We start from the raw sequence: 27391 nt of genomic DNA, 5'->3' as shown, positions 1-27391 counted from the left end.
GAATTTTGGCGATTGAAATACAGACACAAGGAGAAAAAATTTTGATATTAGGAATATATGCTCCAAATGAGGGAAAGTCGGAATTTTTCAGGAAGCTGCATGAGACTATGCTGGATTACTTGGACTATAGTAACATCATTATGCTGGGTGATATGAATGGGGTTGTGTCTGTAAATATGGATAAGTCACAAAGTGCCAACATATCGAAAGACGGCAGACTACCTAAAACTTTTTTTGAAATGACAGACAATATGGACTTAGTTGACATTTGGAGGGTTAAGAACCCTCTAGGGAAAGAAGGGACTTTCTTTTCTGAAGCTCATCTGACATGGACACGAATCGACCAAATCTGGACAACTAGAGGACTGGCACCTAAGACTAGAAAAGTGGAAATCTGCCCAAAAACCTGCTCCGACCATAGTGCTTTGAAAGTGGAATTGAGACTTAACACAACCGGTTCTTTTAGATGGAAAATGAATGACACTTTATTAAGAGATCAGGAGATTGTGAAGAAGGCCCAAAAAACTTTAAAGGACTATTTTGAGATAAATTTGAATACTACTGTGGAAAAAAGAACAATCTGGGACGCAAGTAAGGCAGTCATGAGAGGGTTTCTAATACAACAAAACACGATTAAGAAAAGGCTCTGGAATGAAAAGAAGGAGAAGATATTGGAGAAAATAAGAGAAGGAGAGAAAAAATTAAGATCTAGGCCTAAGTCGAAGGATGTGTTAAGAGAAGTGAAATTTTTCCAGGCGCAATATTCAAAACTGATAAACCAAGAGGTGGAATGGAAAATTAAACAAATGAAACAAAGATCCTTCGAATCGGCGAATAAGTGTGGGAAACTGCTAGCCTGGCAGTTGAAAAAGAGACAAAAGCTTAATACGGTTACAAATCTAGAGATCGAAGGGAGAATGGTTCAGAAACCCGAGGAAATCAGAAAGTGCTTCCAGAGGTACTTCAAAGAACTTTATACACAAGGGCCGCAAAAAGCCTCAGAGGTGGATCAATTTCTTAAAACTAATGGATTACAAAAAATACCCCTGGAAATGAGAACAAACCTGAACTGTAACATTACACAGCAAGAAATTGAAAGTGCCATTCAAAATCTTCAACTTGGCAAGTCCCCAGGCCCGGACGGCCTAACCTCCAAATACTATAAAGTTTTAAAGGACTATTTGATACAACCTTTGATGGAGGTTTGTAACCAGATAATGGAGGGAAGGAAGGCACCGGAAACGTGGAAAGAAGCTTTCATCACATTGATACCTAAATCAGAGACTGAAAAGACCCAACTTAAGAACTACCGCCCCATTTCACTCCTAAATGTGGATTATAAAATTTTTGCTGATATTTTGGCAAATAGACTTAAAAAAGTACTAAATGAAGTGATTCACAAGGACCAGGCTGGCTTTCTCCCTGGTAGGCATTTGTTTGATAACACAAGAAACATTATTGACATTTTGGAACTTCTACAAACAAATCTGAACACCAGAGCGGTTTTGATTTTTGTTGACGCAGAGAAGGCCTTTGATAATATTTCTTGGATGTTTATGAAGAAAAATTTGGAAGGGATGGAAGTGGGGCGGGGGTTCGAAAATGGTATAGAAGCAATCTATACAGAACAAAAAGCTAAATTGATAGTAAACAATGTGGTGACAGAGGAGTTTAAAATTGAAAAAGGGACACGCCAGGGGTGCCCTCTATCCCCCCTATTGTTCATTTCAGTTCTGGAGGTGTTGCTAAATATGATTAGAAAGGACCGGTTGGTTCAGGGAATCGAGGTCGGAGTGAAACAATACAAATTGAAAGCATTTGCAGATGACTTGGTATTAACACTTCAGGAACCAGTCTCCAGCACTAAAAGAGTGTTAGAATTAATTTCTGATTTTGGTCGGGTGGCGGGGTTTAAGTTAAATAAGCAAAAAACCAAGGTTTTAGCAAAAAATTTGACAGTTACAGAAACAGATGAGTTCTCCAAAGAAACGGAGCTGAATGTGGTTAAAAAAGTAAAATACCTAGGGGTGTACTTGACCTCCAAAAATTTGAATTTGTTTAAAGATAACTATGAGAAATGTTGGTCAGAAATCAAAAGAGACTTGGAAATATGGTCAAGATTGAAACTTTCCTTGTTAGGCCGAATAGCTGCTGTAAAGATGAATGTATTGCCGAAAATGTTATTTTTGTTTCAGGCCCTACAGATCGTGGACAAGGTGGAATGTTTTGGAAAGTGGCAGAAGGATATTTCTAAGTTTGTTTGGCAGGGCAAAAAGCCCCGAATAAAGTTTAAAATATTAACTGATGCGAAAGAAAGAGGGGGATTTGCCCTGCCAGACTTGAGGCTATATTATGAATCTGCAGCCTTCTGCTGGTTGAAAGATTGGATTTTATTGGAGAACACTGACGTCCTGGATCTGGAAGGGTTTGACAATGCGTTTGGGTGGCATGCATATTTGTGGTATGACAAGGCTAAAGTGCACAAATTGTTTAAAAACCATATTGTCAGAAGAGCAATTTGGAGGGTCTGGACAAAATACAAAGACTTATTGGAGAGTAAAACTCCAAGGTGGCTCTCACCGGTGGAGGCCAAGGCACGTAAGAGACCTAACATGGAGGCCCATTGGCCTAAATATTGGGAAATAATTGAAAAAACTGGAGACAATTGGAGGCTGCTAAGCTTGGAGAAATTGAAAACTAAGGTACGAGATTGGCTGCACTATGCGCAAATTCAAGAGGTATTTAAAATAGATAAAAAAGTTGGATTCCAGGTGGAAAAATCGAAACTAGAGACTGAATTGTTGGAGCCAAAAAGTAAGCTACTTTCGAGAATGTATAACTTGCTGCTTAAGTGGAATACACAGGATGAGACAGTCAAATCCGCTATGATAAAATGGGCTCAGGATGTAGGGCATAACATTATGTTTGCAGACTGGGAAAGGTTATGGAACACCGGTTTGAAATTCACGGCATGCACTGCCTTGAAGGAAAATATTATGAAAATGGTATACCGGTGGTACATGACCCCAGTCAAGTTAGCCAAGATATATCATCTGTCTGACAACAAATGTTGGAAATGTGGAGAGGCGGAAGGGACATTCTTTCATCTCTGGTGGACCTGCCCGAAAGTGAAGGCCTTCTGGGAAATGATCCATAATGAACTAAAAAAGGTACTGAGATTTACCTTACCTAAAAAACCAGAGGCCTTCCTTCTGGGCATGGTGGACCAGAGAGTGCTTAAGAAGGACAGAACTTTTTTCATGTATGCTACCACAGCAGCAAGGATCCTGATTGCAAAATATTGGAAGACACAAGATTTACCCACGCTGGAGGAATGGCAATCGCAGTTGATGGACTATATGGAACTGGCTGAAATGACTGGCAGAATCCGAGACGTGGGAGAAGAAACAACTGAGGAGGACTGGGAAAAGTTTAAGCACTATTTGAAAAAACACTATAAGCTGTATGAATGTTAAAAAACGCACCTTTCAGGAAATACTAGCTTCAGCAAATGTAAGTTAATGAAATGAAAATTAAGACACAAGAATTCAGAGGTAAAATAATGAAATAACTTTATTGTGTTTAATATAAAACATATAAGAATTGAGCTATAGTAAAATTGAAAATAGGGAACATGATAAAATGGAAGTTACAATAAGTTTTGAAATAAGTTAACAAATTGCTGATGCTTTATAAGACAGAGAACGCAGGGTTCGGAGGATGTGGGGAAGTCCTATAGACTAGATGGAAAAAGAATATGGAAATTTGTTATTTATATCCTTTTTTCTTATAACCACTCTTTATTCTTTTTTCTGTATTTCTGTATCTCTAAAAAGCAATAAAAAAATGTTTTAAAAAAAAAAAGGACTGAGCAGAAAAAGGAGAATTATTATACTTTTCTTACTAATAGTGAGGCACTATTTTACTTTGTTGATCCTTGGCAGGTTGTGGACTCTCCTTCCTTGGAGGTTTTTAAGCAGAGGTTGGGTGGCCATCTGTCATGGATGCTGTAGCTGAGATTCCTGCATTGCAGGGGGTTGGACTAGACTAACCTTGAGCTCCCTACAATTTTATAATTCTATTTTACGATCTTCAGAAGGCTTAGAGGGGCACGATAGAGATGTTCTAAATAAATGTAAGAACATAGGAGCCTGTTGGATCAGGCCCATGGCCCATGTTGGACTAGATGGGCCAGTAGCTTGATCCAGTACGTAGATGTCAACTTTTCCCTTTTCTTGCGAGGAATCCTATTCGGAATAAGGAGATTTCCCTTAAAAAAAGAGAAACATTGACAGCTATGATCCAGTAGGCTGTTGTTATGTTCTTTAATTTGTACATAGCCTCTCTGTTATGACTATCTAAGAGCTCAGATGACATTTTTGGAATTGTTAGGGAGCCAGAACCCTCCCTCATAATATCTGTTAAATACATGCTGAATCACAATAACATTCCATCTAGTTCAATAGATTGGAAGTCTAACACAAAGGGTGAGGGGTGGTGGATGGTGATGGGAATTATCTGTGGGATTGAGTGTAGGTATGTTGTAGGTATGTAGGTATGTTGTATGAAATGTATGTTTGTATGTGTATTAATGTTGAATTATTTTAACAACAACAATAATAATTTTTTTAAAAAAAACAATAGTGTCCACACTGACTGGCAGGGGCTTCCTAGGAATTCAGATAGGTAACATTCCAGTCACTACCTGGTAATGCTAGAGATTGGAACCTTCTGCATGCAAACAGATGCTCTACCACTTCCCTAAGCCTTCCCTAAGTGGCTTTCACAGTTATGATTACTTTTACTGATGTAGTATCAATAGGCTGGTTTTATTTTGGGGAGCAAAGACTGATCTGTCTGCACCAGTACTTGGCAAAAAGGTAAAGGACCCCTGGACGGTTGTGGTGCTCATCTCGCTTTCAGGCTGAGGGAGCCAGCATTTGTCCACAGACAGCTTTCTGGGTCATGTGGCCAGCATGACTAAACCGCTTCTGGCACCATGGGACACTGTGATGGAAACCAGAGCACACAGAAACCATTTACCTTCCTGCCGCAACAGTTCCAATTTATCTACTTGCGCTGGCATGCTTACGAACTGCCAGGTTGACAGGAGCTGGGACACAGCAATGGGAGCTCACTCTGTTGCGGGGATTTGAACTGCCGACCTTCTGATCGGCAAGCCCAAGAACATGGGTAGGCAAACTAAGGCCCAGGGGCTGGATCTGGCCCAATCGCCTTCTAAATCCGGCCCATGGACGTTCCGGGAATCAGCGTGTTTTTACATGAGTAGAATGTGTCCTTTTATTTAAAATAACAATAACAATAATAATAATTTATTATTTATACCCCGCCCATCTGGCTGAGTTTCCCCAGCCACTCAGGGTGGCTCCCAATCGAGTGTTAAAAACAATACAGCATTAAACATTAAAAACTTCCCTAAACAGGGCTGCCTTCAGATGTCTTCTAAAAATAAGATAGCTGCTTATTTCCTTGACATCTGATGGGAAGGCGTTCCACAGGGTGGGCGCCACTACTGAGAAGGCCCTCTGTCTGGTTCCCTGTAACCTCACTTCTCGCAATGAGGGAACTGCCAGAAGGCCCTCGGCGCTGGATCTCAGTGTCCAGGCTGAACGATGGGGGTGGAGACACTCCTTCAGGTATACAGGACCGAGGCTGTTTAGGGCTTTAAAGGTCAGCACCAACACTTTGAATTGTGCTCGGAAACATACTGGGAGCCAATGCAGATCTCTCAGGACCGTGTTATGTGGTCCCAGTGGCCAACCCCAGTCACCAGTCTAGCTGCCGCATTCTGCATTTCTGGGTCACCTTCAAAGGTAGCCCCACGTAGAGCGCAGTGCAGTAGTCCAAGCAGGAGATAACCAGAGCATGCACCACTCTGGCGAGACAGTCCATGGGCAGATAGGGTCTCAGCCTGCGTACCAGGTGGAGCTGATAGACAGATGCCCTGGACATAGAATTAACCTGCGTCTCCATGGACAGCTGTGAGTCCAAAATGAATCCCAGGCTGCACACCCGCATCTCTGGGCTATTTGTGGGGCCTGCCTGGTGTTTTTACATGAGTAGAACGTGTGCTTTTTTTTTAAAAAAATGCATCTCTGGGTTATTTGTGGGGCATAGGAATTTGTTCATCCCCCCAAAAAAAAATATAGTCTGGCCCTCCACAAGGTCTGAGGGACAGTGGACCAGCCCCCTGCTGAAAAAGTTTGTTGACCCCTGCCCAAGAGCCTCAGTGGTTTAGACTACTAACGAAGAAAACCACTTTGACCCAGGTAGTGAAATTGCTGGTATCCACGGGCCACTTCACACCACCCATGCTAGTGATATGTGTTGGATTGCACAGACCCACACAAACCTCAGTCCATGAACATTTTACCAGGTATGATCCCCTTTCACTTGGGAACAGCTAGTTTTCATCACCCCAGCAGAAGCTGTGTTCACACCCTGTGTGATCATCAGCTGATAACAGTAACATGTGCAAAAAGAGCCATCACAGATCAAACACCCTGGACCAAACATAAATATCGCCTCCCAGAACTACAGACACAATACTTTCCAAGGAAAATGGCCCACTTTTTCAGCAACTAATCACCACGTGGTAAGTCATTATTTAAGCAATTCGCATGCATATGTGAATCAATCCCTATACCGCACCAGTATTCTATTTAGCGGGGAAATATATGGGCCATCTAAGTGTGGCATATGGTAGCAGCTTACAAAATTTAATTTGTTTTCATATTCAAATTGTGCTGGCAGTAGATATAAGGTTGTGGCAGGGCAAATCGGAAGATTTAAGTACAAAAAATGTGAGTTGTGCAAATGGAAAGATAAACACAGTGACTGATACCCATATAAGTGATTTTGTACTTAATTACCGAAAAGCTGCATATATCTTGGTTTCCCATTTTGGTGTCTGATCAAGTTTGCTTAGTTATGCCATAAAATATCCTGGCCTTTCCCCCCTCCCCTTTTTAATGTAGATCAAAAAGTTACACTGGGTTGTTTTTAAAGCAAAAATAGCATTAGGCTTAAATGCATATCTGAAGTTACATGCACCTTCTTCCCATACATTACCTCCTGCAACTAGTCCTGCTCCTTGAGTGATTTTTCATGGCTGGAAGTGTCCTTGAACTGTGACCAGGCCTCTTGCTTGTCTGAATGGAGAGAAGGTTGCCTGGCTGAAACATAGACCTCTATAGAAAGGCAAGAGCCCCATCCATTGCTCTGCCTACTTTTGACACTTGCCTTGCCCATCACTGGTATGTGGCCCCTGAAAAGTTGCCCATGGAGGCAGTGTGGCCCTTGGACTGAGAATGGGTTCACCAGCTTTGATCTATATGGAGCAAGGCGAATGTTGTGGTTTCTTCTCACAAAAATGTTGCCAGCACCCAGAGAGGGCAACCCTAGAATAGGAGGAAATGGCATAATTTGTCCCACCCAGGGGTCCACTCCATGAAGATGTTTCAGGAATAGCATGGGGGCCAGACCATAGGGAAGAGGAACCTATGCACACTCTTATCCTATTAGGGACCGGACAGTTTATGGATGCACTGATGCACCATACACTGATGGGTGGGGATGGACACCAGCTAAAATGGTCATAAAAAGGCAGTACACAAATCCATGGAGGAGGAGGAGAACTCTGTGTTAGCTACCTATAATATTCAGATGCTCCATATCAGTTGCTGGGGAGACAAAAGTAGCAGAGGCAAATGAAGCTGAATACTGGTAGATTAAGGCAGAAGTACTTCTGCACACAAGGGACACGGGTGGCGCAGTGGGTTAAACCACAGAGCCTAGGACTTGCCGATCAGAAGGTTGGCGGTTCGAAACCCCGCGACGGGGTGAGCTCCCACTGCTCGGTCCCTGCTCCTGCCAACCTAGCAGTTCGAAAGCACATCAAAGTGCAAGTAGATCAATAGGTACCCCTCCGGCGGGAAGGTAAACGCCGTTTCCGTGCACTGCTCTGGTTCGCCAGAAGTGCCTTAGTCATGCTGGCCACATGACCCAGAAGCTGTAGGCTGGCTCCCTCGGCCAATAAAGCGAGATGAGCGCCGCAACCCCAGAGTCGGCCACAAATGGACCTAATGGTCAGGGGTCCCTTTACCTTTACTTCTGCACACAGTGTGTAGTTAATACTATGGAATTTGCTCCTCCAAGAAGTAGTGGTGGCCACCAACTTGGATGGCTTCAGAAGAAGATCACACAAACCCATGGAGCTATCACTAAGGGCTACCAACCCAGATGGCTATGTTTTGTCTCTGCTGCAAGAGGCAATTGCTTCTCTATACCAGCTGCTGGAAATCACTAGTGAGGAGAGAGCTGTTGCTCTCAGGTCCTGCTCTTGGATTCCCATAGACATTGGGTTGGCCATTGTGAGAAGAGGATGCGGTACTAGATGGACCACTGGCCTGATCCATCAGGCTCTTCTTAAGAGGTCTATTGCCTCAAAGCAGAGGCATCTGGTTGGCCACTGGGGGGGGGGGGAGGAAAGCATGCTAGGTTACATGGATCTTTGATCCAGTCTAGTAGGTTTCTCCTTAGGTTCTCAACTTGCTTGAAGAGGCTAAGGTTGTCCTGCTTCAAACAAATCATTTAATATCTGGTATTCTGCTAGAGGGTTTCTTTTTGTTTTTCCTCCCTCTCCCTCCCCAAAGCCCACAAGCTCACAACCTGCATGGTCAGTATTTTTAGAGAGAGGCAACTAATTTATCCTCTCCTGCATCTCAGTTTTTTTTGTTCAAAGGCAAAGATGAGCATGCGAGATCACTGACTTCTTCGCCACCCGCTCAGCTGCACTGTGAATTCACAGTCTGCCATAACCACCCTACGAAGGCTCTGGAAGCAGAAGTCGGTTCATAGACCTATGTTTTTTATACAGCCAAGCTTGCTCCATGACAACCACAGAATTAGCAAGCTTAACTGCCGATTCTTTGTCTGATCAGAGCTGGCCTCAGTTTCTAGGTAGCAATGAGCTCAGCTTGAAGCAGCAACTGAACAAAATCATCTGTGGCGCTGTTACAGCAGGTCAGGGCTGTCTCAGAACAGGCACGAGAAAGTTTTGGGAAGCTCTCAGCCGTTCCTGAGTGTCAGATTCTGCCTGTCGAAGTCAACGCAACAATGGCATAAGAGCACCTTTGTGGGTTGCAAAAGGAACTCATGAGGCAGTGAAGAACAAAGCAAAAATAGCTGCATTTTTTAAATGAAATATAGATATAGATGTGCACACATTCATATGAATGGACTGGAACATAACCGAGAGCCCAGCTGAGGAGCTCATTACATTTTATGGAGACTCACTCTGCAGAGTTTAAATTTAACAATTAAAATTGCACCAGGGAAGAAGGTAATGTTCCATTTGGGGACATTAAACCAGTTGTTTACGCTTTACGTAGGGGCTCCTCTGAAATTTTAGTAGCTGAAGCTTGGAAATGAAAGGATCCCTGTTTTGCTGGGTGAGCAAATGATTTTGATTTAGCAACCCTATAACCACTCTACTGAAAGGATAATGGGCGGCAGTTCTACCCCCCCCCCAAAAAAAAATCAACAGCCCCACTTGAAACTAATTCAAGAATAATCATAGACCACTGGAACTGAAATAAAGGAAAAACTCAACTGATTTTTCTAACAAGCCACACCAACATAAAAACTAACACCCTGCCCCTTACACACATTTTTATTGGTGTGGATGTTCCTATGCCAATTTCCATGTCACAGTCTTGCTGTGCTTACAGTACCGTGGGAGTATTAAAATCCTTTAAAGCACAGGTTGCACTAGCAATTACCTAAGTTCAAAGACAGACAGAGTGTTTCTTTGTGGGACAATGAAAACAAAATTTCAATCTATTGAAGTCTGTGGCAAATGAATTTTAGAGTGAAGGCCCTGCAATCCTACTACAGTGGTACCTCGGGTTACAGACGCTTCAGGTTACATACGCTTCAGGTTACAGACTCTGCTAACCCAGAAATATTACCTCAGGTTAAGAACTTTGCTTCAGGATGAGAACAGAAATCGCGGCAGCAGCAGGAGGCCCCATTAGCTAAAGTGGTGCTTCAGGTTAACAACAGTTTCAGGTTAAGTACGGACCTCCGGAACGAATTAAGTACTTAACCCGAGGTACCAGTGTACTGCCATGAGAGGAGGAAGCCGATTTCCTGAAGCCTGAGACTGCCTTCCCACTGCTCCCTAAGGCTCCTCCCTTGATTCCTTCCCCAGCAGCCTAAGGCTCTGTCATGTTGTCTCTTGTTGCTCTGCCATCTTCATTTTTCTGCATGTTCTGGGAGACCGAGATGCGGGAGGCAGCAGGCACAGGAGACTATGCTTACAGTGGCTAGCCAAACCCTTATGGGAAGTCCAAAAGCATGCTTCTGCTGTCCATAGAGGTAGTACCTACCATGATGGGAAGCCATTTCTTAGCTTTATCCTCCATAAATTGGTTGAATCCCTTTATTTAAGGCCACCTAAGGGCTTGTCCGAGCAAAATGTGGATTCCCACAAGCCTGTGTCTCCATTAATATAGGATCATCCACATGACATCTAACAAGTGACCCAGACTCTTTCCTCTTTAAATGTGTGTTGTTGTGGTTGTTTTAATCCTCCGAAAATCCAAAATGACCAGGACTGGGGCAGGGAGTGTTGTAAACAAAAATATGCCCTTTTCCCTTATGGGGTATCCAAGAGCCCATATAGAGTCCTTACATAGGTTCCCTATTGGTAGGAGAAAACAACAGAGGCCAACCAGAGAATATTGAGAAGCAAAGCAGCTAGTAAGCTTGATCTTTATTGAACTGTTGCAACAGGGTGCTCCCCTCACCCGCAGGAGAGGGAGAGGAACCCAGAAAAATGGCATGCAAGGCATTATAAAGACTTTTGAAATTGCCACCCTGTAGATCAACCCCCCCTGAAACATCATACATACATCACAGAAGGGGTGTAACCTAAGACCACCCCTCAGATACATCATACCCATAGCTGTCAAGTGTCCCTTATTTGAAGGGACAGTCCCTTATTCCAGCGCCATGTCCCGCTGCTGTCCCTTATTGCTGGATGTCCCTTAAATGTCCCTTAAATGATGTCCCTTAAATTTCAAAGGAAGCAGCTCCTTTCCCTCCCTCCCTGCCGGCCAGGGAGGAGGGAGGCTCCAACTGTGTTGCTTGGCTGTGTTGCTCACCCAATAAGAAATCTAAGAACGACTGGGGGGTGGAGCTTGCATGCCTTGTGTGTGGCTAGTTAATGCAAGCTGAGGGGTTTTTTGAATGCTGGACGCCATTTTGTTGCACGTGATGCTGCAAACTTTGCAATGCAAAGCCAGGCCGGGGAGCCATCTTAAGTTGAGGCTGCATAGGCCTTGTGGTGCATGTGATTCAGATTCTATTCAGGTGAACCTCTGGTTACAAAGTGGTGCATGTGATTCAGATTCTATTCAGGTGAACCTCTGGTTACAAAGTTGGTTGGACAGTGTTCTTGAAGCTACCAGCATGAGTTTGACCAGACTGCAGGAGGACAGGAAGACTGAAGTGCCTGGAACAGGTGAGGCTGCAGGTCCCTTATTTTGGCTGCTGGTCCCTTATTTTCAAGGCTGCTGGTCCTTTATTTTCAAATCTGTAAGTTGACAGCTATGATCATACCTACATCACAGCTGTCTTAAAACAGAAATTTGAATGTTGTTTTTCTCCTTCGTTGTTTATCTCCTGTCTGGCAGGTTACTTGATTGGATTGCCTGGAGAGCCTGGCCAGTCTTTTGTAATGATAAATACTTAGTTCCTGGGCCATGTCACAGGCTCACACCCTATTCGTATCTTAAATGTGCCCTTAAGACAGGATTTGTGAGGAAAGAGAGAATGGGGAGGTTTCCCACTTTGACCTTGCAGAGAAAACTTTTGCTCAATTTAGGAATCAAAATGGTTCCAGGTTGATCTTCCTGTGCTCACCTATGTACGTGCTTGGTTGGTACACTTATGAACATTTAACATATATCTAAGACCTCAAAATTCCTATCACAGGAAGAAAGGAAGGGAACCACACCAAGAACCCTGAACAATGGTGGCTCAAGAAGAAGGGTAAACTGAGCTCCATGCCACCAACCTTTTCTAAGTTAGCCACCACACATGCTCTCCTACTTATGAACAGTCGGCAGTGGCTCTTGTTTCACTTACTGTTGGACTCCCAGACTTTTGCCATACAAGTCCCAGTGCCTACCAACCAATACGGAGTCTGTGATTCATAGTCCCAAGTCCCTAGCAGGAGAAAAGGGCACTGTGTCAGTGTTGAGAATTCCATTCCTCCCATGCTGCAGATGTGTGGGATTGTTACATGTCACATGGCTGTTTACATTCCAGCACTGATTATTGGAGTCTTGTGAGTGGAAAGGGAGATACAGTGGTACCTCAGGTTAAGTACTTAATTCGCTCCAGAGGTCCGTACTTAACCTGATTTCTGTTCTCATCCTGAAGCAAAGTTCTTAACCTGAGGTAATATTTATGGGTTAGTGGAGTCTGTAACCTGAAGCGTATGTAACCTGAGGTACCACTGTACGCTGTTTCTGCTCTGTACAGTGGTACCTCTGGTTGCGAAAGGGATCCATTCTGGAGCCATGTTCGCAACCTGAGAGGAACGAAACCCGCATCTGCACTTGCATGGGTCACAATTCGCCACTTCTGTGCACGCACATGACGTCATTTTGCGCATCTGCGCATGCGCGAGCAGCAAAACCTGGAAGTAAACCTTTCCGGTATTTCTGGGTCACCGCAGGACATAACCTGAAAAGATGTAACCTGAACCGAACGTAACAAGAGGTATGACTGTATAGCTATTGTTTTTGCAGTTCTCTCTCCAAGGAAAACGGACAGAGAGAGAAGCCATGTTTTTCTTTGTTCTGTTACGTTTGCTTTAATTTGCAATGAATTAGGCTTAGATGTTACTCCTCAAGGCTGAGCTTCTGTTTGGACTCTGCTAGTCGTGTGCTCATGTCTTTGGAGAGACCGAAGTGATGAATCCCAGGTGACGCTGCGTTGGGGGCGGGGAAGGCCTTGGCGTTACCACCCAACAGTCGGTTGTGAAGAGGGGGGCTTGGAGAGAATGGAGGTGGTGAAGTTAACGGCTTGAGCACAAAGATTTCTTCAAATATTACATCCAACACTGAGGAGGTCTGCTATCTGATGGCTACCCTCCAAAGACCAGGATCCTCTTTCATGGCTAGCAGAAAGGCCCATCTCTGAGCCAAGGTAATCTGCAAAAAATCCATATCCAAAGTCCTGCAATCTCTGCATACTGACATGCGCCTTCCATTCTTCCTCATTGAAAGGGTCGTGGAAATCAATGTGTTTTCTCCCAGAAATGCCACAGGCAATTGTTATGAGGCAAATGAAAAATAGCATCCCACTGTTTATTTTCCCAGGGTGGTACTTTAGCTTGGTAAAGGAACAAAACAGGCCATATTTGTGGGGGCGACTTTAAACATCAAGCTGAGCTGTGAGATGGCCAGGGATTATTGCTGGATATCTTCACTTACCTGACACGAGAATTACTCTGTTTTATGCTGGAGCCTGCCATCTAAGATGGGGAGTTATCTTTTCTATTACCTCTGCTTTTTCTTTGTAATGTTTATCCATCGGCTGAGGGCCTCCTCTAGATAACAGCTAACTGAAGCTTACAAAGTAAATAAGTCTGTATGTGTGTTGTTATTTGTTGGGGTGGGGGAGAAATCGGATACAGTTTGCACTTAAATGCAAATCTACCTATTTTGCACTTTCAAAAAGAAAAGTGCACCAAAACATAACCAGCCTTCCAAATTCACTTTTCATCAAATTTTGCAGTGCTGTTCTCAAGCCAAAAAATCATAATATATACAGAAATGCATATACTAATTTTAAGGTGTGCACAAAAATACTTATACAGTGGTGCCTCGCAAGACGAAAATAATCCGTTCCGCGAGTCTCTTCATCTAGCGGTTTTTTCGTCTTGCGAAGCATCCCTATTAGCGGCTTAGCGGATTAGCGCTCTTAGTGGCTTAGCGGCTATTAGCGGCTTAGCGGCTTAGCGGCTATTAGCGGCTTAGCGGCTTAGAAAAAGGGGAAAAAAGGGGAAAAAACTCGCAAGACTCGCAAGACGTTTTCGTCTTGCGAAGCAAGCCCATAGGGAAATTCGTGTTGCGAAGCACCTCGAAAAATGGAAAACCCTTTCGTCTAGTGGGTTTTTCGTCTTGCGAGGCATTCGTCTTGCGGGGCACCACTGTATTAGTGAACACTTGGCCCCAGGCAGTCTCAGAGATCACCCGCCCCACCCAGGGGAAGGGCTAATGTCCTAGTTAAACATATGGTTGAGAGGGAATAGGGGAAGAAGGAAAGCAGGAAGGTTGCTAGCTGCTATACCGAGGATTAGATCCTGTGGGGCATTGCTCGAGAAGAAGGAGAGGTAACATTGGAAAGCAGGAGGTCAGGTGGCAAAGCCATTTGAAAAGGAGCACCCTGAATCCAGACCCAGGCCTGAACCTAGACTGGCATAGATCCAAATACTCAGTCTCATGCAGGAATGCCTGCAGTTGATCTGCCATGACTCACTCAGTCACCTTCCCTAGAAAGGGAGTACCATATTTTTCTGTGTACAGTGGTACCTCAGGTTAAGTATTTAATTCGTTCCGGAGGTCTGTTCTTAACCAGAAACTGTTCTTAACCTGAAACACCACTTTAGCTAATGGGGCCTCCTGCTGCTGCTGCGTCGCAGGAGCCCGATTTCTGTTCTTATCCTGAAGCAAAGTTCTTAACCTGAAGCACTATTTCTGGGTTAGCGGAGTGTGTAACCTGAAGCGTATGTAACCTGAGGTACCAGTGTATAAGACGCCTCCATGTATAAGGCATCCCCTCTTTTTTGGGACTCCACAAAGAAAATGGGGGAGGGGAGATTTCCCAGAGTTGTTGAGCTCTTTTTTTTTTTGGGGGGGGGGTTACTGAAAATTGCATACTCACCGGAACTCAACAGCCAATTGCATGCACATTGACGAAGCCACCAATCGTCTGCACGCTCGCTGGAAGCAAGCACCAATCGCCTGCCCAATTGCCGCAGAAGCCAATAGCCAGCGGACCTTGCCACACCCACCAATCACCTGCAAAAACACCACAGACAATATTCTGAACACGGTAGCCACCAGTCACCCGTCCCACCTCTCCACTAACCATGTATAAGATGACTCCAAGTTTTCAGCATAATTTTTAAATAAAATAACCTTGTCATACACGGGAAAATATGGTATTTGCAGTTGGGCGAGTATTGTTACTGTCAATTGGGTCAAGGAGTGGCATTTTCAAAAGTGTTCCCACCACCGTCTCCTTTAAGTGAAGCATTTGCCACTTCCTGGAGCAACCTGGTCAATGTCTATCAATCTCACCAGCCGTGATGGGCAGAAATCAAGGGAGCATGTAGGTGGGTGCATTCCTGCAAGCGTCCTGTCGACATCCTCGGGCCTCGTGAACTGAAAACAATCCCACGAAGTCAAAGTAGCAGGGGACACCTCAGCTGGGACTGTAATGGCAACATCTAAATCACAAGAGACTTGAGCAACCTGCTCCTCAAAAAGACGGGCCAAATGGTCACAGCAGGCCTCCGTTGCCTACAAAGGCCCATCTCCCATTGTTCAGCCCTGAGGTCCAGCTCTGAGGGCCTTCTGGCAGTTCCCTCACTGCGAGAAGCAAAGCTACAAGGAACCAGGCAGGGGGCCTTCTCCGTAGTGGTGCCTGCCCTGTGGAACGCCCTCCCATCAGATGTCAAAGAGATAAACAACTACGTGACATTTAGAAGACATCTGAAGGCTGTTTAGGGAAGTTTTTAATGTTTGATGTTTTATCGTGTTTTTAATAATATTTTGGGAGCTGTCCAGAGTGGCTGGGGAAACCCAGCCAGATGGATGGGGTATAATTATTATTATTATTATTATTATTATTATTATTATTATTAACTTCACTGATGCGGGGTTTTTTATTGCTGACCTACTCCTGACTCCAGTGCCTGACAAGAGGAGTGAAGTGATGGAGACTCAGGTGCAGGGCAAATTATTACTATTATTTATTAAAATTGTATACTGCCCTATACCTGCAGGCCTCAGGGCGGTTGCAACATAAAATCACAATACAGCGGAGGGAGAACTGAATTGGCTTCAGCTGTGCATTTGTACTGCATCAAGTTTCCACACTGCTTCAGCCGTCTGTTTAACAGCAGTGAGACACCTGACCAGAAGTGAGCATTGCAATTCCACCCAGTGGCGTAGCGTGGGGGGTGCAGGGGGGGCCGGCCGCACCGGGCGCAACATCTGGGGGTTAGGGTTAGGGGGCGCAAATCCACGGGTTAGGGGGTGCAAATCCACGGGTTAGGGGGTGCAAATTACTTGCCTTGCCCCGGGTGCTGACAACCCACCCTACGCCACTGATTCCACCTGACCTGATTTGCCACATCTAACAGATTGGTTATTTTCTGTGGCTCTGCTGGACATACTCATCAACATTGTGGTTTTTCAGGGGCGTTCCATATATATGCATACGTTAGTGGAAGTAATGTACACTTTTGCATTCCATTAAGGAAAATAGCTGGTAATATATGTGTATAGCAGGTAAAATTAGACACAAAATGCATACAGTGGTACTGAAGCCTTATTTACCTAGGGATCCATCAGCCTCGCCATCCCCGGACCTTGGAGGGAACAAAAGTACCAGGAAAGCAAAATCTTCTTTGGAGAAAAAGAGTTTATTGAAATCTGTGCACAGAGATAATCTGTGCACAGAGACAACCAGCAGGATAGCTCCTGAAAACTGGCTGCGAAGCAATGTACTTCAGCAGACTTTCTTATACTTTTCTGAACATTCTCCCCCCTCCCATTCCTTCCTCAAACTTCCCCAATCAGCTGGCAAATGTTCAACTTATTCCCTTATATGGCACATCTATATTGCTTGCTAAACATTCCTCATACGTGCCTTTCTGCTAGCTAAGCACTTCCCCTTTTGCTTATACACGTCTTTCTTATCTTTGCATTACTAGGCAGGAAAAGCACGGCAGGAAATGGACTCTTGACCTGCCAGACAGAATTAGCAAACAGCCACTGACCACAAATGCAGAAGTAAGCTTGACGCAAAAACTCACTATGTGCAGATAATATTGCAAGTAAAATTCCTTCTTAGGTACAAGGTACAGAGAATATTTGTGAGTGACCCTTCCCATCTCCCTTCAGTACCTTGGGTTACAGACACCTCGGGTTACAAACACTTCGGGTTACAGGCTCTGCTAACCTGGAAGTAGTACCTCGGCTTAAGAACTTTACCTCAGGATGAGAACAGAAACCGTGCGCCAGCGGCACGGTGGCAGCAGGAGGCCCCATTAGCTAAAATGGTACCTCAGGTTAAGAACTGTTTAAGGTTAAGATCGGACCTCCAGAACGAATTAAGTTTGTAACCAGAGGTACCACTGTACATTGGAAGGAATAACTGCTCTCAAATTCTGATGAATTTCCATGAGAACTTTTTTTTTTTTTTTTTTAAATGCAAACTGATGTAGAAATTTGGCGCTCTGGATTGGAAGAAATGGAAAAGGCAGAGAAACCAAAATTGGCAGATTCATCCATCCTTATGCTCATACTTGAAAAAGCATAGGTAAAGGTAAAGGGACCCCTGACCATTAGGTCCAGTCGTGGCCTACTCTGGGGTTGCGGTACTCATCTCGCTTTATTGGCCGAGGGAGCCGGCGTACAGCTTCTGGGTCATGTGGCCAGCATGACTAAGCTGCTTCTGGCAAACCAGAGCAGCGCACGGAAACGCCGTCTAGCTTCCCGCCAGAGCAGTACCTATTTATCTACTTGCACTTTTGACGTGCTTTCGAACTGCTAGGTTGGCAGGAGCAGGGACTGAGCAACGGGAGCTCACCCCGTCGCGGGGATTCGAACTGCCGACCTTCTGATTGGCAAGTCCTAGGCTCTGTGGTTTAACCCACAGCGCCACCCACGTCCCTTTGAAAAAGTATACTTCAATGCTAAATAACATTCAAATAACGCAGAATGTGTAAAGGGCTGAGCTGCCGCTCATCCCTAGGAGAGGCCTTCAGACAACTACAAAAACTTTAACAAATAAATGTCAAATGAGAACTCTGCATTGAAAGTCCATGCCCCAATCGGGCAAGAAAAGTTTTGAACTCTGGAACCAGGCAAGAGGATTTCATCCACAGGAGGATCTGTAAGTAATGAACGCTGACATTTACAAACAAATATGTTCCAACTGACCCTATTGACTGGGGACACCCCTCATTTCTGGAACTGGTCCCTAGCAAATCATTGTCCTCTTTATGCCCCTGCTTTGCCTTTACAAAAATCCTGGGGGAAACTTTTTAAAATACAAATGTGTGCGAAGATGTGCACTGTTGTTCATCGGATTTTATTCCTTTCCCCCAGGCCTCTAGAACTTAAACCCATAGTACAATTAAATGATAGAATAAACTTTCTTGATATAAACACACAGATGATCTGCAATGCAATGTTGCAGCGTGAAGTTCTCTTTTTCAACCAGCCCAGTGTTAACCTATATAGTTAAAGCTATGGTTTTCCCAGGAGTGATGTATGGAAGTGAGAGCTGGACCATAAAGAAGGCTGATCGCCGAAGAATTGATGCTTTTGAATTATGGTGCTGGAGGAGACTCTTGAGAGTCCCATGGACTGCAAGAAGATCAAACCTCTCCATTCTGAAGGAAATCAGCCCTGTGAGCTCACTGGAAGGACAGATCCTGAAGCTGAGGCTCCAATACTTTGGCCACCTCATGAGAAGAGAAGACTCCCTGGAAAAGACCCTGATGTTGGGTAAGATGGAGGACACAAGGAGAAGGGGACGACAGAGAATGAGATGGTTGGACAGTGTTCTCGGAGCTACCAGCATGAGTCTGACCAAACTGGGGGAGGCAGTGGAAGACACGAGTGCCTGGCGTGCTCTGGTCCACGGGGTCACGAAGAGTCGGACACGACTAAACGACTAAACAACAAGTCAGTGGTGGAGCATGGGGATTCTGGAAGGAAGATTGTGAGCTGCCTGTGGCTTCTGCAAGGCAGAGCTATAAAATAAAACTATGCATCACTCAGCGTGAAGACAGGAGTGCCTGGCGTGCTCTGGTCCATGGGGTCACGAAGAGTCGGACACGACTAAACAAATAAACAACAACAAAAGTGTTAACCAGTGAGCTTCACAGGTGTATAGTCTAGCACTTTAACCTCTACACCACTATAATGGTGGCATTTCTATGTACCTTGAAACTCTCAGACATGATGCAATTAAACTATAAAATAAAAATAAACCATAAAGCTTTGGCAATTAAAGATGACTAGAGAATCTAGCTTTAGCTAGTGTTGCCAGTTGTTCTGCCTGGTAAATCACTAGTATAAAACATTTATCTTTTTTTGCATGCTGGTTGAACCAGCATGTACTATAGACTGTGACTAAAGCTAAGATACTTAAAAGCCTTTTTCCTCTGCTTCTGGCAAGAAGCATTAAACAAATATAATAAATCTTGTATTTGACTTTCATGAAAGTGTGCCAGCCTAGGAGATGGGAATGTGGAATTTTCTTTTAGATTATAGAAACATAGAATCACATAGTTGGAGGGAACCAGACCATTTCATTCAATTCCATGCTTGATCCAGAGAATCCAGAACAAGAATATCTTCAACCAATGGCAGCCCAGCCTTTGCGCGGAGACCTCTAACAAGGAAAAGGTCAAGGGCTGGCAGATACTCATGTTAGAATATCTACGATTAGCAAAACTGATGGGATCAGTTAGAGGAATATGGAACCAAAAAACAAGAGAAAGGAAATATGTAAAACTTTATTGTACAAATAATTCCATATTAGCAGAAATGGAGCAATATTTGTAAAGAAAAAGATCAGAGGGATGTATACAAAGTAGAAAGAAATGATATTATACAATATAAATCTGTGTAAAAAAGAATGTTTATATTATAGTATAATGAGAACGTTGGGAAGGATTGTGTTGATGAACACTTTTACTGTGTAAATAATTTTGTCTTGTCTTTTCTTTGCCTCTTTTGATTTCTTTACTTCTTATCTTTGTTATTTCTTTATTTTTTCTTCTTTTCCCCCCTTTTCGTTATTCCTTTAGAAATTTTCTATTTACTTTTCTTTTCCTTCATATGTAAAGAGATAGTATATAATGTTTGTATAGATATGTAAATTTTAAATCAATAAAGAATAATTCATTAAAAAAAGAGACAAGGTCAAGGGCTCCATTGTCCAACTGCTCCAACTGCCAAGACATAATGTCACTCAACATGCACGCAAAATCTACCCTTCTTCAACTTAAGCTCATCAATTCTGGCCCTACTCTCCAGGGGCAACAGAGAAAAAGCCTTAGAAGCAAAAGTGTGAAGTGAATGGTCACATCCACTGTATCTCAGTACAGGCCCCATTAGCTAAAAGAGCCCCCTTTCCTGTGGGAATGGCTTTTTGGAGAGAGTTCCCACTGCTTGCATACTAGAGAGCCAGTAAGGTGTAGCGCTTAGAGTGTTGGATTGGGAAACCTGGGAAACCATGGTTCAAATCTGATGGAGTATTTTGGGCATCAAGGAGTTAACACTATGTGCTGAGTAGAAATGATGACTCAGGACTCAGCTACATTAGTAAAGAAACAGTGATTTGAATGCAGTTATAAACATGCAACACTAGGTGGTGCCAGAGAACAGGAAATTATAAAACACGATTTTCCATAGGGATTTTTTCCTTTTGTTATAACGATCTAATTTCTGACTTATTTATAGTGTCCCCCCCAATGTGTAGATCCACCCTCAGTAACATATAATGAGTCAGCATCACAAGACATGGGGTGTTGCCCAATTGGTCTATAGCCAGCTAGTGCAAAGAAACATGGTTGACGTCCCCACATGAGTTGCTTCTCCTTTGTAGGTAATCCCACCTCTGTATGCTGATCCCTGGATATAGGAAGACTGCTTTATGATGATGCGAGAGTGCAGGTGGTAATAAGGCCCAACTTAAAATACAGCTTGACTCCTGAGGGCTTCATGTGGGGCTTCCGTAAAGGTAAAGGGAGTAGACGTAACATCAGGAAGAACCTTCTGATGGTAAGAGCTGCTTGACTGTGGAACGGACTCCCCCAGAAGGTGGTGGACTCTGCTTTCGTGAAGGTTTAAAAGCAGAGGTCATGGGTGCTTTAGCTGACAATCCTGCATTGCACAGGGTTGGACTAGATGACCCTCTGGTCCCTTCCAACTCCATCTGTTGGATGTGCTTTCGGTGTGGATCTTCTCTATACTTCACATGCTCTCATTATGTAGCTAACATTTTAAATCAGAAATGAGGGTTTAAGGGGGGGGGGGAACCAAGAGATCGAGTGTCTGTGGGATTAGTCTGTATGCTTGGTTTAAGCCATCTGGTTTAGTCTATTTTATTTTTAAATGGCAAAGCTGTATGTTCTATCTGAATTGAAAACCTAAGCCATTTCCTTCCACCGCAGTGACCTTTCGAGTCATTATCCTTTGGGCAAACTGATAATGAAAAAGGGGGGTGGGAAAGCCGTGGAGAGCTGCCCCCATGATACTTTGTTGTTGGTGGTGGTTGTTCTTGTTGTGTAACCATTTGCAAACTTGCTAGGAACTCAAGGCAGGTTTCATTGATCATTCTCTCTCTCTCCCCCCCCCCCCCGTTCCCTTTCTCTTAATGGATGTTTGGAAAGTCGCAAACTATTTCAATGTAAGCTCCAAGAGCAAATGCAGGAAACTGATAATTACCTTCTTCCTTAGGGAAAATAGAGAAAAAAGACTTAGGGCATAGCAATATCTTGGACTTAAATTGGTTTAAAAGCTGTTCCATTTCTCTGAGGAACCCCCAGGTAGCTGAGATCTGTGTTGTAAGGCAACTCCATGCCTTGGGACTGAATGGTGGATGTAGGTCTCTGTATTTGACAGAGCCTCCTGCCAACCTAGCAGTTCGAAAGCACCTCCGGGTGCAAGTAGATAAATAGGGACCGCTTACCCGCGGGAAGGTAAACGGCGTTTCCGTGTGCTGCTCTGGCTCGCCAGAGCAGCGATGTCACGCTGGCCACATGACCCGGAAGTGTCTCCAGACAGCGCTGGCCCCTGGCCTCTTAAGTGAGATGGGCGCACAACCCCAGAGTCTGTCAAGACTGGCCCGTACGGGCAGGGGTACCTTTACCTTTACCTTACCTGGCAAATGCCCTTCAGCATCCATAGGTGGGTAGCGGCAGCAGCAGCAGCAGCAGCCCACTCCCATCCATGGAACTGGCGGAAATGACGGGCAGAATCCGAGACGAGGGAGAAGAGTCGATGGAGGAAGATTGGAAGACATTTAAAGACTATTTACAGAAACATTGTAAAATTAATAACTTTTAGAAGGATGTTGGAATGATATCATATGACTTTAGCAGGAATGATATAAAGGATTTGGGAATAACTGACTGTTAATTGGTGAAAGGAGGAAAAGTCAAGTTACATTATATTAAGATAAATGACAGGACTAAAATTTTAAAAGAGGGAAAGGATTTGCTGAAATGAATAATTGATTTAGAATACAAAAAAGGGAGGTGTGAGGAGGTCAAGGAAATAAGCTAATGAAAGATAAGTAATGAGAAAAAACAAAATAAAAAAATTCCTTCCAGTAGCACCTTAAAGACCAACTAAGTTAGTTCTAAGTTAGTTTCGTGCATGCACACGAAAGCTCATACCTAGAACTAACTTAGTTGGTCTTTAAGGTGCTACTGGAAGGAATTTTTTTATTTTGTTTTGACTATGGCAGACCAACACGGCTACCTATCTGTAACTGGAAGTAAGGAGAAGATTTGTGGATTTTTCTTTGTTTTTCATTTTTGTTTAATGGATTTTATTTTTCTGTTTTTTCATATTGTGATGTGTTGTTTTGTTTTTGTTTAATGTGGTATTTTTACTTTTTCTTTCTGTAGCCTTTAAAATTTTAATAAATATTATTTTTTTAAAAAAAGCAGCACACTCCCATCCATGCTTGGTTAAAAACACAGGAAATGAAGGCACATTAGCTCTCTCAGTGGCCAACTAGATGATGATGATGATGATGATGATAATAATAATAATTTTTATTTATACCCCGCCCTCCCCAGCCAAGACCGGGCTCAGGGCGGCTAACCACCAATAATAAAAACAAGTTGTTTAAAATATAACTTAAAAAACAAGATTAAAATACAACATTAAAACTAAACTGCAGCCTCATCACAGGAGGAGAAAGGAAAAAAGAAAGAAAGAGGGGGAGGGAATCAAATTGATTCCAAGCCAAAGGCCAGGTGGAACAACTCTGTCTTACAGGCCCTGCGGAAAGAAATCGGATACTGCAGGGCCCTGGTCTCTCATGAGGCAGAGAGTTCCACCAGGCCAGAGCCAGTGTTGAAAAGGCCCTGGCTCTGGGTGAGGCTAATCTGACTTCCTTAGGTCCTGGGACCTCTAGGGTGTTGCTATTTATGGACCTTAAGGTCCTCTGTGGGGCATACCAGGAGAGGCGGTCCCATAGGTACAAGGGTCCTAGGCCATGAAGGGCTTTAAAGGTCAAAACAAGACCTTAAATCTGACCCTGTACTTCACTGGGAGCCAGTACAGCTGGCAAAGCACTGGGTGAATATGCTCCCATGACAGAGACCCTGTGAGGAGCCTCGCTGCTGCATTCTGCACCAGTTGGAGTTTCTGGGACAGCTTCAAGGGCAGCCCCGTGTAGAGTGAATTACAGTAGTCAAGCCTGGAGGTGACCGTTGCATGGATCACTGTGGCCAGGTCGAGGCGGGAAAGGTAAGGGACCAACATGCCCATGAGAAGCAGAACCTGAGCACAACAACCCTCTTCGCACTTTTGATTCCCACTTCCTAGCAACTAGCATTCAGCTGCATACTGCCTGACAGTGGTAGAACATACCCATCATCAGGGCCTTCTTAAGCATATCCAGCGCCGTGGTGCAGAGATCCCTCTGGTGCCCCCCCCAGCAACTCCAAAACAAGGGAGGGGATGGAAGAAAATGTCCTCTGCCTCCCCCACCGCCCCATTCCCCGGCATGGTGGCGGCGATCAGGAAAACATGCTGGCGGACATGCTCTCCAGCGTTGGGGTGCCTGAGAAGGCAGCCTGGGAAGGCTGTGCACCGCCTTTCACCAGGAAGCAGGAGGAGGACAACGGCCGGGAGCAGCTTCCATCCTAAGCCTCTGCAGGGATTGCTCTCCTCCTGTGGAGCCTTGGGAAGGAAGCTGCATGCCCGCCAGACATATAGTTGGCGGGGTGCAGCTGGTAGGCGTACAGGGAAAGGGGAGGCTGCCAGCAAAGCCACTTGCTAGGGCGCCCCTGAGAGGCCGGCGCCCTGGCGCAACGAACCACTAACGCTTATGGGAAAGACGGCTCTGCCCATCGTGCCTGGCTGCCATTGATCAACTTGTTGTTGTTGTTGTTTAGTCGTCTCCGACTCTTTGTGACCCCATGGACCAGAGCACGCCAGGCACTCCTGTCTTCCACTGCCTCCCGCAGTTTGGTCAACTTACCCGCCATGAATGGAGCGGAAGCCTCCGTTTTCACTGACCATCATGTAGCATTATTCCAGGCCATTGTGGTGCTAATTGCAGTGCCAGGTAGTGAGTGCTCAAGGCAGGTGCCGGTGGTAAGTCATGCTGGGGCACTGAAGGACCAGCAGTTGCCTGTAGCCAATATGTGCTGAGGCCTCTACCAAACCCAGACAATTTCAGTAACCGCCTGCGCCTCCCATGAGTGGCTGTCAGGGCTGGGCAGAGGAGGAATGGGGGAGGCTGCCTCCTTAGTCTGACCCTTCCAGGGAGAAGGAAGAGGGAGACAGTTTAGATTTACAACAGGGGTTTGCGGGAGGTCGCAGCTCAGAGGCAGATGAGGGGAAAAGTTGGGAAATAATGGGAGAGGAGGAGGAAGCATCAGAGGGGCAACAGCTGACTGACACAGTGTCTTTAGAAAGCATTCCAGATTTGTTAAAAAACCTGTAGCATTTTTGTTAGGGATTGTAGGGAAATATCTGCCAAAAAAGCTGAAAAACATCTTCATGTATGCGACAATGGCTGCGAGAGTTCTAATAGCACAAGGATGGAAGACTGAAGAAACTCCAACTAAAGAATCACGGCAAGAAAAATTGATGGACTATGCAGAACTGGCAAAACTGACATATAAGCTACGGGACAAGGATAACTGTGACTTTAAAGATGAATGGGAACCCTTTACAAAGTATTTGAAGAGGCAACAAAGCGAACTGGACTCCTTGGCTGACTTTGAATAAACATTCACAATTTTTTTATTGATAATAGTCAGTTAAATAGTTTAAGGATCTGTGTAACATGCAGAAATCAGCATTCTTAGAGAAATCAAAGACTGGAACTGAGGGAAGCTGGGGGTGGGGGTGGGTGGGTTTTGTGGGGGAGGGAGGAAAAATGGGGAAAAAAATAAGGATATGTTTTGGATAATATGTTTTGTTTTAATTTTGAATAAAAATTTAAAAAATAATAATAGAAAGAATTCCAGATCCCTCTCCAGGAACCCGGCAAGTCTTGAAAGTAGGAGAGCAAAGAGCTCAAAGACAGAGGGCACATAGTAGCACCCATAGAAGTGACAAATGTGGAAGTGGGAGAGATTCACTTGGGACAGCGCCATTATCCAAGAGGCTGGGTTCTATAGCCTCTTTCTGTAAAGACTGAAATAAAAAAGGATGGTAAGAAACCTCCCTTGTCTTTATACTTTCCTGGCAATCAGCCGGGAGTTGCTGACAGCATCCTGACAACGGCACTCCATTCCTTTTTGGGGCTAGCTAGACTCCCTGCATTTGTTAATGTTATGGCCCTGGACCAGGAGTCATAGAATTGAGGAGTTGAAAGGGACACCGAGCATCATCTAGTCCAACTAGATGGCCCAATGCAACAGGGCTCTCATTTGGCAGAGGTGCTTCTCCGCCTGCACTCTGTAGTGACACAGTCTACATGACCTACCCCATGTGGACCCACTGGTTGTGTGGCTTGGCTCTAAGTATATCAGATATCTGGGACACAGGTGGCGCTGTGGTCTAAATCACTGAGCCTCTTGGGCTTGCCGATGGTAAGGTCGGCACTTCGAATCCACGCAACGGGGTGAGCTCCCGTTGCTTTGACCCAGCTCCTGCCAACCTAGCAGTTTGAAAGCATACAAGTATGAACAGATAAACAGATACCACTGTGGTGGGAAGGTAAACGGCGTTTCCATACGTTCTGGCACTTGTCATGGTCCTCTGTGTGCCAGAAGTGGTTTAGTCCATAGCTGTCAACTTACAGATTTGAAAATAAGGGACCAGCAGCCAAAATAAGGGACCTGCAGCCTCACCTGTTCCAGGCACTCCAGTCTTCCTGTCCTCCTGCAGTCTGGTCAAACTCATGCTGGTAGCTTTGAGAACACTGTCCAACCAACTTTGTAACCAGAAGTTCAACTGAATAGAATCTAAATCACATGCACCACAAGGCCTATGCAGCCTCAACTTAAGATGGCTCCCCGGCCTGGCTTTGCACTGCAAAGTTTGCAGCAGCACATGCAACAAAATGGCATCCAGCATTCAAAAAACCCCTCAGCTTGCATTAACTAGCCACACACAAGGCATGCAAGCTCTACCCCCCCAGTCGTTCTTAGACTTCTTATTGGGTGAGCAACACAGTCAAGCAACACAGTTGGAGACTCCCTCCTCCCTGGCCGGCAGGGAGGGAGGGAGAGGAGCTGCTTCCTTTGAAATTTAAGGGACATCATTTAAGGGACATTTAAGGGACATCCCTCAATAAGGGACAGCAGCGGGACATGGCGCTGAAATAAGGGACTGTCCCTTCAAATAAGGGACACTTGACAGCTATGGTTTAGTCATGCTGGCCACGTGACCCAGAAATCTGCCTGCAGACAGACGCTGGCTCCCTCGGCCCGAAAGCAGAGATGAGTGTTGCCTGCCAAAGTTGAATTCAACTGGACTTAACTGTCCAGGGGTCTCCTACCTTTACCTTTATACCAGGTGTTGCTGGGTTGTGAAAGGTTGTGTGTGAAAAACCAGCCATTGTCTACATTTCTTATTCTTTTTTCTGCAACATTTCAGTTCAGCTGAAATAAGAAAAGGAGAAAAATCGAGAGAACCTTTGTTGCCCCCCTCCCAAAGTCTTTCTTTACAGTGACAATCAAAGTGGGAGAAGGGACACGTTTTATTAACTGAGCTAATGAAGCATCTCTTTCTGCTAACGTTGCCTAACTTCCCTAGGAGCTCATGTGCTTTTCGCTCAATTTCCGTCTGTTTCTGAACCATCTCGGCAATTCATGAGATTCCTCTCCTCACTTGTGGATAATTTTCTA

General features: G+C 44.6%; 2 long non-coding RNA genes across 2 annotated transcripts in view; one reads left to right on the top strand and one right to left on the bottom strand.

Moving 5' to 3' along the window:
• The window catches only part of LOC310842158, a 405803-nt gene that overhangs the window by 25163 nt on the left and 353249 nt on the right, over window positions 1–27391 (bottom strand). The gene's annotated exons all lie outside the window — the stretch shown is intronic.
• Window positions 9911–27391, top strand: part of LOC310842223 — a 249232-nt gene continuing 231751 nt past the window's right edge. The window contains exon 1 of the long non-coding RNA XR_014563013.1: window positions 9911–9961. This is a non-coding gene — a long non-coding RNA (uncharacterized lncRNA). The remainder of the gene's footprint in view (window positions 9962–27391) is intronic.

The sequence above is a fragment of the Podarcis gaigeae genome (genome assembly GCF_964106915.1).
Source record: "Podarcis gaigeae genome assembly, chromosome: 3".
Lineage (NCBI taxonomy): Eukaryota > Metazoa > Chordata > Lepidosauria > Squamata > Lacertidae > Podarcis > Podarcis gaigeae.
Note: the sequence above shows the minus strand (reverse complement) of the source record. Positions and strands in the feature narration are given on the sequence as shown.